Source organism: Octopus sinensis, linkage group LG7 (assembly GCF_006345805.1).
Source record: "Octopus sinensis linkage group LG7, ASM634580v1, whole genome shotgun sequence".
Taxonomy (NCBI): Eukaryota; Metazoa; Mollusca; class Cephalopoda; order Octopoda; family Octopodidae; genus Octopus; species Octopus sinensis.
The window spans coordinates 10,264,646-10,274,552 of NC_043003.1; the positions used below are offsets into that span (position 1 = coordinate 10,264,646).

General features: G+C 39.0%; 1 long non-coding RNA gene and 1 other non-coding gene across 2 annotated transcripts in view; one reads left to right on the forward strand and one right to left on the reverse strand.

Moving 5' to 3' along the window:
* Positions 1–2,449: 2,449 nt before the first annotated feature.
* LOC118764061 overlaps positions 2,450–9,907 on the forward strand; it is a 21,172-nt gene continuing 13,714 nt past the window's right edge. Inside the window, exons 1-3 of the long non-coding RNA XR_004999849.1 lie at positions 2,450–2,481; positions 2,979–2,983; positions 6,654–6,661. This is a non-coding gene — a long non-coding RNA (uncharacterized LOC118764061). The remainder of the gene's footprint in view (positions 2,482–2,978; positions 2,984–6,653; positions 6,662–9,907) is intronic.
* Trnam-cau lies at positions 3,418–3,489 on the reverse strand. Its single transcript has one exon. It is a non-coding gene; the product is annotated as a tRNA-Met (tRNA).

Here is a 9,907-nt window from a genome sequence, read left to right on the forward strand (position 1 = left end):
GTTAAAATCAAGTGTGGAAAACAACATCCATCATATAGTGTCCGTTTTCAATGATGCATTTCTGAAGGCGTTCCGATGTACGTACCGTTCGTGGTGCCACCATTGGTCTCCTGTTCATTAGTGTTCCTCGCGTACGAAATGCATTCACCTAGTGTAAGATTGTGTTATGGATGGGAACAGTTCGATTTCGGTGAATGACGAAGTGGCGCCGAAACTCCCGCTGAACTACTGTGACAGACTCGTTATTCTTCACGTAACTGTCGTAAGCAAACACGCGATGCTCTATCATACACAGCTGTATGGTTTCACCTGAAAAGAAACAAAATGCTAAGACACTACAGACAGAATGGTACCTGTCGTACATATGTCTCTCCCTCGAGGGCTTAGTGATAACCATTTCAAAAACATCCGTCTTCTCTGTCCCATCCTGTATTAAGTGGATTACTTGACAACCTTCATAGACAATTGGCAGTAACATTTAATAGGTAATAGTTTCCAATTTTGGTACAAGACCAGTAACTATAGGAAAGGGGGTAGGTCGATTAAATCGACGCCAGTACTTGACTGGTACTTATTTCATCAACCCCAGGAGGATGATAGGCAAAGTCCGCTCTCTGTTGAATTTAAACTCAGAACGCAAAGAGGGACGAAATGCTGCTAAGCATTTTGTTCTGCACGCTGTCGATTCTGCCAGCTCGCTGTTTTATTGAATAAGTAATATTCAACATAAAAAGAAAGCGGTGAGCTGGGCAGAATCGTTAGCGTGCGGGCAAAACGCTTAGCAGCATTTCGTCCGACCTTACGTCCTGAGTTCAAATGCCGCTGGGGTCGACTTTGCTTTACATCCCTCGGAATCGACAAAATAAATGCCAGTTGAGTATTGCTGTTGATATAATCGACTTCCTCGCTTCCCTGAAACCGCTGGCCCTCTGCCAAGGTTTGAAACCAATATTCAACACAATAAAAGCTACTTTTCAAATTGTTAAATATAAGCCAAATGTGTTATGAAATGGTTAATGTTTGACTGTATGAACAAGCATTTGCACATAAGAAAAACGCCGGAATTTGCAGAATATGAAGTGTTAAAATTACTCTATAAGAAAGAAAAGAAATTGCTATCAGGCAAATCATTATTAGTGCATTTTTAATTGAAGTCTCTACGACTAAAAATGCCTCAGATTAATTGATTTTCCGTGTGACTTAAGCACATTTAAATGTTTGTTTCTTTAATTACATTAACATTTAAATTCGAGAGCTGGCTCTTAGTGAATTTATCAATAAATTTTACACTTCTGGAATATTGTTTTGTGGCAAAGTTCAAATATATGAAAAGTTGAGCAATATATAGGTTGGTACGAAAAATATAATCTTGTTTATCTAATTTAATATTTCGGTCTAAATATCAGCTGTACGATAGGTATAAGCTTCGTTTCTCAAAAGATAATGATTCAGTACCGTAGGTGGCGTTTTAGGTTAGATGCAATGTAAGAAAGGTCGCTTGTAGGAGAAATAGATGAAAGGATAAAGTGATAAGAATCATCGTAAACATAAGACCAAATGCAGTTGTGCAAAAGAGCAATTATGTTGGAAATTCGATTTAATATTTGGAATTATAATGTAAAATATAAGATTGATGTTTGTATACGTTTAGGTTAAAAGTGGAAAGAGTTACTGTCTGTGGACAGCTTGATGAGGTAAATGATGAGGAGGTTGTGAGGCTGTAGGTTCTTTATGTAATAGAGGGGGCGAGTATTTGCTGGGGAGAACGACGACGAAGAAGAAGAAGAAGAAGAAGAGGGGAAGAAGGGGGAATAGGAAGGGGAGGAGGAGGAGAATAAAGAGGGGAGGAGGAGGAAGAAGAAAAAGAAGAAGAAGAAGAAGAAGAAGAAGAGAAGGAGAGGAGACAGGGAAGAGAAGAAGGAGGAAGAGGAGGAGGGAGAATAGAAGGAGGGGAGGAGAAGGGGAAGAAGAGAAGGAGAGAAGAAAGGGAAGAGAAGAAGGAGGAAGAGGAGGTGGAAGAATAGAAAGAGAAGAAGAAGAAATTTTGAAATGTAAACTCATAAGAGAATAAAAATTGAATTGGTGTCTTTCTAAAATATTTCGAAACTGGCAGCTCCAATCTGCATACTCATACATTTTCTCTGCTAACCAACCTTACAAATACACGCACGCACACGCACACACACACACACACTGACATACATACATACATACATGTTGATTTTGAAATTCCAATGAAGGAGGCTGGGATCTAGGTTAGAAACCGGCTCTTTCTCTGACAAAAAATATTGAAATAACACTGAACAATGAGATACATACATGTATGTATATATATATATATATATAGATAGATAGATATATAGATATATATACATATACATATACATATATATAATATATATATATATATATATATAGATATATATAGATATATATACATATACATATATATATATATATATATATATATATATATATATTGTGTGTGTGTAGAGCTTTATTAGAATAACTACAAACTTCAATAACTCTAAAAACTTCAATAACTAAAAAATGTTGTTCCATAAAATATTCTCTTAAATAATTGCAGCGTGGAAGGTGTTTATAAGCCATTTAAAAAAAACATACAAAAACCGTTAGATTCACTTCAACATTTAAATTTAATTTGTCAAAATATTTTCGTCGCTTTGAAACCGCGACCTGTTCACTGACAAAATTCAGTGAATCTTACGGTTCTTATGTATTTTTCGATGGCTTATAAACTCCGTCCACGCTGCAATTGTTTTTGTTTCAGCACATGATCTCAGATCAGGTCACTTGCTATGCAAGTACATCTCCGTAATTTTCTTAAATAATCTTTCAAAAATCTATCGTCGTTTTAATTCATTCTGATCATTATAATATATTCCAGCCACTCTCTTGACCCAGGGCAACACTACCTCTTCTAGGCGCTTGATATAGGCGTCCGTGTTGAATATGAGTCCCTGTGGGAAGTTGCGGACATGCTCGAGCACCGCCTTGAAGAATTTTAGTCGAAGGAATCGACTCCAGTAATTATTTTTTCCATTGATTTCTTTTGCCGAACTGCTAGGTTACATGGTCATAAACACCGGTTGTCAAACAGTGGTAAGTAACGCAATAGAAAGGCACTATGCCAGCGTGGAGATTCTCCTCTCAAAGCGCCGAATGTTAAATACGCCTGAAAGTCATGCACTCTCGGAGTCGATAAAATAAGTACCAGTTAAACACTGAGGGTCGATGGCCTGCCCCTTACTCGGAATTTCCGGCCTTGTGTCAAAAGTGGAAGCTAATATAATTTGTATCTCCTCTTTGTGATAAATATGCATGTGAGTTTATTTGCAGATAAATCAATTGTTGATGCATACATCTAAAAAAAAAAAAAAGTTAATATTTTTGATTTAGCAGAGCGTAGTTTCGATCTACGGACCTCTGGGTTATGGGCCCAGCACGCTTCCACTGCGCCACTCTGCTGAACAAGCGATAGGGGAAATATATAATGTATTATTTCGTATATTGTGTATTCTTGATCGCATTACTTCCTTTACGCCTGTCATGTTCATCTTTTAACGATTTAAGATTAAAAATTGCCCCGTTAAAGCTTCGTTCACATATGCTTTAATTATTCTACTTAGCCTGAAGCTCAGCTTAAAGTTTTTTTTTAAATTTATTAATAATCTTCATACCTCTATAACACACTATTCGGAGTTTCATGCATGGACTATGCATGTACGATCACGTCAGAAGTGCGGGCATGCGCCCTTGCAGAGCATTGTTGCATGTATCATTTGTATAAAAATTCATGGGTCGTCGCGGGCGACTCGTCGGGCAGAGTCCCAGTCAATCCCCGTGTTCGTAAAATACCTCTTCACCTGAAACATGTGGCATGAGGTCAACCAAAACGAGCCGTCAATCCAGCCGGGTCCTTGGCGAATAGGATCTTATTCGGAAAATTGAAAAACATGGTCAAATACTCTGAGTCTGCTCTCTCGAATCACAAAAGTACCAGGATGCATGTTAGTAGCTGAGTAGAGGCGTTGGTTGGATACGAACCCCAACTAATGGTAACCCATAATCATACGAAGCGTCCTGCCATAAAAGGAGTTAAGGAGGATCGTAAGGACCCTGGACAGTGTCAAAGTCCCACAAGTATAGACCAGGACATGGAGGATCAGAGATTTAAAGATTGGAACCATGTCCCTCTTATGTAAATCTTGACAGCACCAAGCACTCTTGCCTAATGAGTACACAACTGCACCTGCTCATCCAAGTCTTTTTAGGACTTCAGACTTCTCCAATAGATTAGTACTTATTATATTAAAATATTTTATATACTCACAGACCTATCTGTATGGTTACGAAGCTTGGGCAAGTGCCCGTTAATATTGCTCCGGATCGATTAATGCCTTATAAGTGAATATGACACGGGAACTGAGAAACCCGTTGTAAATATATGCGTGTGTGTATGTGTGTGTTGTGTGTGTTTGTGTGTGTATATGTGTATATGTGTTTGTATTTACCTGCCCTCCTTCACCACCGTTTGATTTGCATACTTCCCCATTAGCTAGCGCCTCGGCAAGAGGATATGTACCAGATTTATAATTTAAAAACAAGTTCCGAAAATCAATTTCTTTTCGATTAAACCCTTCGAGGCAGTGCTCCAGAATGGCCGTGGTCCAGTGACTGAAACAAGTAGACCATAAAAGAAATACTCCGTATTTAAAAATAGAAAGACCAGCACACCCATATTGTACCATCGACCCGAAATATTGAATTACATCGTCCATTGATCGGTAATATTTGCAGCGAGGCGTACACGTGTGACTCATATTAGCAACAAGAGACGAATACAGTTCTATATTTAAGAGATGAGGAATTATGTACATTATTTACATATGGCGTAGTGGTTAAGAGCGCAGGCTACTAACCCCAAGATTCCGAGTTCGATTCCAAGCAGTGACCTGGATAATAATAATAATAATAATAATAACAACAACAACATCGAAAAATATCTTAGTAATGAGAGTCCAGGTTCGAAATTTCCTCAATACCTGATGAAGGCTGGAGGGTATATCAGTCGAAACGTTGTGTTAACAACAAACAAGATGAGGACAAATATCTGTCAAATGTAAATAATGTAAAGAAGAGACAAATACTATAGGAAAGTGAATTGAGTGAATGGATTCATCAATCACAGCAACTACCACAATGTCTATAAGTCTGTAACTTTATGTCAAATTGAACTTCACTCTTGGGGTTTCAGTGTGAATGTAGGAGTGGATTTGGGATGGATTTTGGGTGTTTATTCCAGAGATTTTCTGTATAGAATACAGTAGCGCTCAAAATATTGTTCAGACTTAGACCCTGGTGCCATTACAAGGAATCAGTTCTGCAAGGTAAAGAATGGCTACAAGAGGGATCAAGTGGAACAAATAAAAATATACTAACTATAACAGCCTGTATACATGCAAAACGAGAGAAAGCTTAGAGTCTAGACGTTCAGACGATTAATATTTTAGGCATTTATATTTATAGATCCAACTTCCACAAAGTAGAAATGACAGGGAATTTTAAAGGAGAGAAGGTAAGGTGTTATAAGTTCAACAGCTGTTTCCGGGGATTCGGAGATCCATCACAATGTTGGTAGATGTAGTCCATCACAATAAGCAAGTCTATATGTATGTATGTATGTATATATATATATATATATATATATATATATATATATATATATATATATATATATATATATATATAAAAGTAAATAAATGGTACAACGAGGCACCGATTTTTACTGGAAAATAGCAATCGTAATAAATACGACGCTATTGTATAGCTTCACTGCGTATATACTAGCAAAGATGCGTGTGTGCAACAAACATGAAAAAAATTTGTCTTACCTCTAGGAAGAACATCTGATAAATGGAAAACCTAGAATCGGATAATGCAGTACCGGTTTCTAACTCTTCAAATACGTTTGACAACGTAGATTTGATTTGTCTTTATCAGCTGCATTTACCGAGACAAAATTTCAAATGTTGCCACATCAATGCCAGTACACTCACTTGAACGCCTGGTCGTTAACTGAACGAGAACAGTGAAGAAGTTTTCAATGAAAATAGTAATGCAATACGAAAGTATTGGTTTCCATTAAAGGGTAAAATTATATATATAAATGTAAATAAATGGTACAACGAGGCACCGATATTTACTGGAAAATAGCAATCGTAATAAATACGTCGCTATTGTATAGCTTCAGAGTGGGATTGAACCCAGAACCATGTGGTCGGTAGCCATGCTTCTTTATATAAAGGCATTACACAGAGGGAGAAGCTTGCGGGCTGGACAAAGACATTAATGAGTTGAGTGGTGAAAAGGATGGTATTAATGGGAGAAGACAAAAGACCCCCGCCGATCTTTCCTTCTCTAAAACATTGTTCTTTGTTTTGTTTTTTTTTTGTTTTTTTGAAAAATAAAAAAAACACTAATGAGGTAATGAACCTCTTACAGAAACATTAGATTTCATAATTATAACAAAAAACATTAAATTGAGGCGCTAAGCTTCTTATAAATCATCCCCGATGAAATCACTTGCTGCCTGCAGACAATCCCGCAGCAGCAAGTCAGGGACTCAGAAGAGATAATTGTACTCTTCCTTAGAAAAGGAATCGGTTATCTTATAAAATTGACTTTCTTCCATGACCTCTGCAGCCACCTGCGGAGGCCAGTATGGACTATCCATGCAGGTAGGGACCACCAGTTCCCGACCTTCAAAACTATCCACAAAGTTCTCTACATGGTGATAGAAGACCACATATTCTTCATTATTTTCACTGGAAGGGGCCACAGCCTCCTCCGACGGTGGCACAATCCCCACCAACGAAGTTTCGGGACATATCGGCAGAGCATTGCAAACCTCCGGCACCGTCCCATTCTTTTCTTCTTTTTTATCTTTGGCACGGGAAAGGTTGTCTCCTTCGCCTCAACCGGAGGAACATCGCCTCCTGCTGCAACTTCCGGATCCTTCGGTGAGCAGTCATTGTTGTTCCTCTTCTTCCTTTTTCTCCCCTTTTTCCGGAGGAGATCTCTCCCTCCTCACCTACCTCATTCCCTCCTTCCAGAGAAGGAGAGGAGGCTCTTCTACAACCAACTGCTCCAAAACCCTACTCTGTTCTTGGGGACAGTTTTTCTTTATGTGGCCAGGCTCCAGGTACCAATGACACCGGGGGGGGGGGCGACCCTCAAGAATCACCGGGTACCTGCACCCGGCCATTTTCAAAAAGTCTGGAAAAACCAGATTGGCTGATCGGGTCCACAGGGTCAAAACAGCCCTTGACCCAACCCAATCAGCCGCAGGAAAAATTTTCACATTAAGGGGCTTAGCTCCACTGCCGCCCAGATCATGACGAATAGTCTCCTCTATCCACTCGGGTTTTATCCCGGGTTGCAACTCGCAGACCCAAGCTCTTATCAACCTCTTCCCACAATACGTGGGAAGAAGCAAAATTTCTTTGCCCTCTAAGGGCTGGCTCGCAAATTTGCGAGCCTCTGCAGGGGTGTCAAATAGCAACCACACCGTTGCATATTTGACCACACTGGAAATGAATTTAATAGTTGGTAGATACTCTGCCAACTCCTTTTCTATCACAGTCCTTTTCAAATAGGGTGATGGTGTCAAGCTACTTGGAGTAAGTTCTCAACATCACCGTCCTCTCTTCAAGATCTTTCAACCACTGTTTGGGTGGTACAATTTTCCACTCCAAAACATTGTCTTTTTATTCATTTCATTGCCATGTTTTTTTTTCGTAATAAAAGTTTGAAAATAGTTCAAAATAAAACTCAAAAAAAGAAAACAGAAAAGAAAGAAATCCAAAGGAAGTCACAATAAAAAGGAAGGAAGAAAAAATGAAACAATTCACGAGAAAAGAAAGTCACAAAAAAGTTACAAGGAAAGAAAACAGTCAACAGAATAAAAACACAGCAAAAAAATTTTCCGGTGACTAGGTACTCCCGGCTAAGTTCGAACCCGGAATGCCACAACTGGAACACAACTTTCGCAAAAATTGGTATACGAGTTGTTCAATCCTCGGAGGCGAGACACTCTCCCAAAACTGCAATTCTCACAATTATTTTAACAAAAAATCTATTCACTAAAACTGAACAAATTTTTAGGAGGCGCGATACGCCCCCAAACAAGACTCACACAATTACGTGAGAAAAACTATTCACTTCACGTGAACAGATTTTGCCCAACTGCAGGCAGGCCAGAGTTTAGAATCCAGTGAGGACTTCTTGCTTGTACAAAAATAATTACTACAAACAACAATCCCCCACTGGACCCAAAAGGCAAATGTCCTACCTCACAGTTGAGCTTCTTCTTTCATCAAATTTTCACCAGCGGTACACGGCGTCGCTACATCGTTCAGCGAACGCACAACTAAACTTCTTACCACACAGCGGCTCCTATATATACATACATATATACATATATATATGTATGTATGTATGTATGTATGTATGTATGTATGTATGTATGTATGTATGTATGTATGTTTGTTTGTTTGTATGTATGTATGTATGTATGTATGTATTTACATATATATGTAGGCGCCGGGACACAGAATTACTCAGGTTGGTGTCAAAGGACGTGGTAGGACTACTGGAATGAGGGACCCCTAGTCTTTGTGTTCCGTCTCAGAGAAGGCTAACTCGTATATAAAAGCTTTTACACAACTGAGTCAAATTTCTTGCACTGGTAGAAACGTCTGGCTAAGTGTGGTAACAATTGAGTCCACAAAGCTGGTGCTGAAACATATCCAGGCCCACTTTACAACCGACACCGGCACCTGCATTCGCAGACAGAATGAACCAGTACCAGTCTTCATCTTACTCTCGATATATGTCCTTCAATGTCGACGCTTAAGGCTTTATCAGTTTCAATCGTCACTTCCTTACGAGAAAGACATCTATCTTATACAAGGAGTGCTGAAACGTTCCTGGCTTTAAGGATGTCGCGAAAGGCCTGATTGGGGGCCTAACTTTCCGAGTTCTTTTACCGAGCTTAAAAATACTGAAGGGCCGCTGCAATAAGAGGATGAATCTGTAAGGGAAGTACGTTGAATAAAATCAAAATAAACTGATCCTTCTGTATATGCTTTTACCCAAGGCCAGGAGCAGTTCAGCGTCCCCTCGTATATGTATTCTTTTACAGGGCTTAGAAATACTGAATGATTGTTGGATAAAATCAAAATAAACTGATCCTCCTGTATTTTCTTTTACTCAAAGCCAGAAGCTATTCAACACCCACCAAGTAACTTCCAATTTACGATTACCTAAAAATCACCAACGTTTAACGCTTATTATACAAGAACCACTTATATTATTTTTTGCTGTATATGGTGCGGTTTCAACTCACATAGGCTGACATATTCAGGAGAGCAGAAAAAGGTTATAGTATCCATCCAACCGACTGCTATACCTTCAAAGAAAAAGGCGGCGAGCTGGCAGAAACGTTAGCAACGCCGGGCGAAATGCGTAGCCGTATTTCGTCTGCCGTTACGTTCTGAGTTCAAATTCAGCCGAAGTCGACTTTTCCTTTTATCCTTTCGGGGTCGATAAATTAAGTACCAGTTACGCACTGGAGTCGATGTAATCGATTTAATCCATTTGTCTGTCCTTGTTTGTCCTTCTCTGTGTTTAGCCCCTTGTGGGTAGTAAAGAAATATATACCTTCAAAAAAAACAAGATTGATGAATATATGAAAGAAAGAGAGAACGAACTCGCGAAAGAACGAAGGAGCGAACGAACGATTGAATGAATGAAACTAAAAGGAAACTAAAGCAGAAAGAAGTTTTAAATGGTAAGACAGTAAAAGTGTCAAAATGTCTGAAAA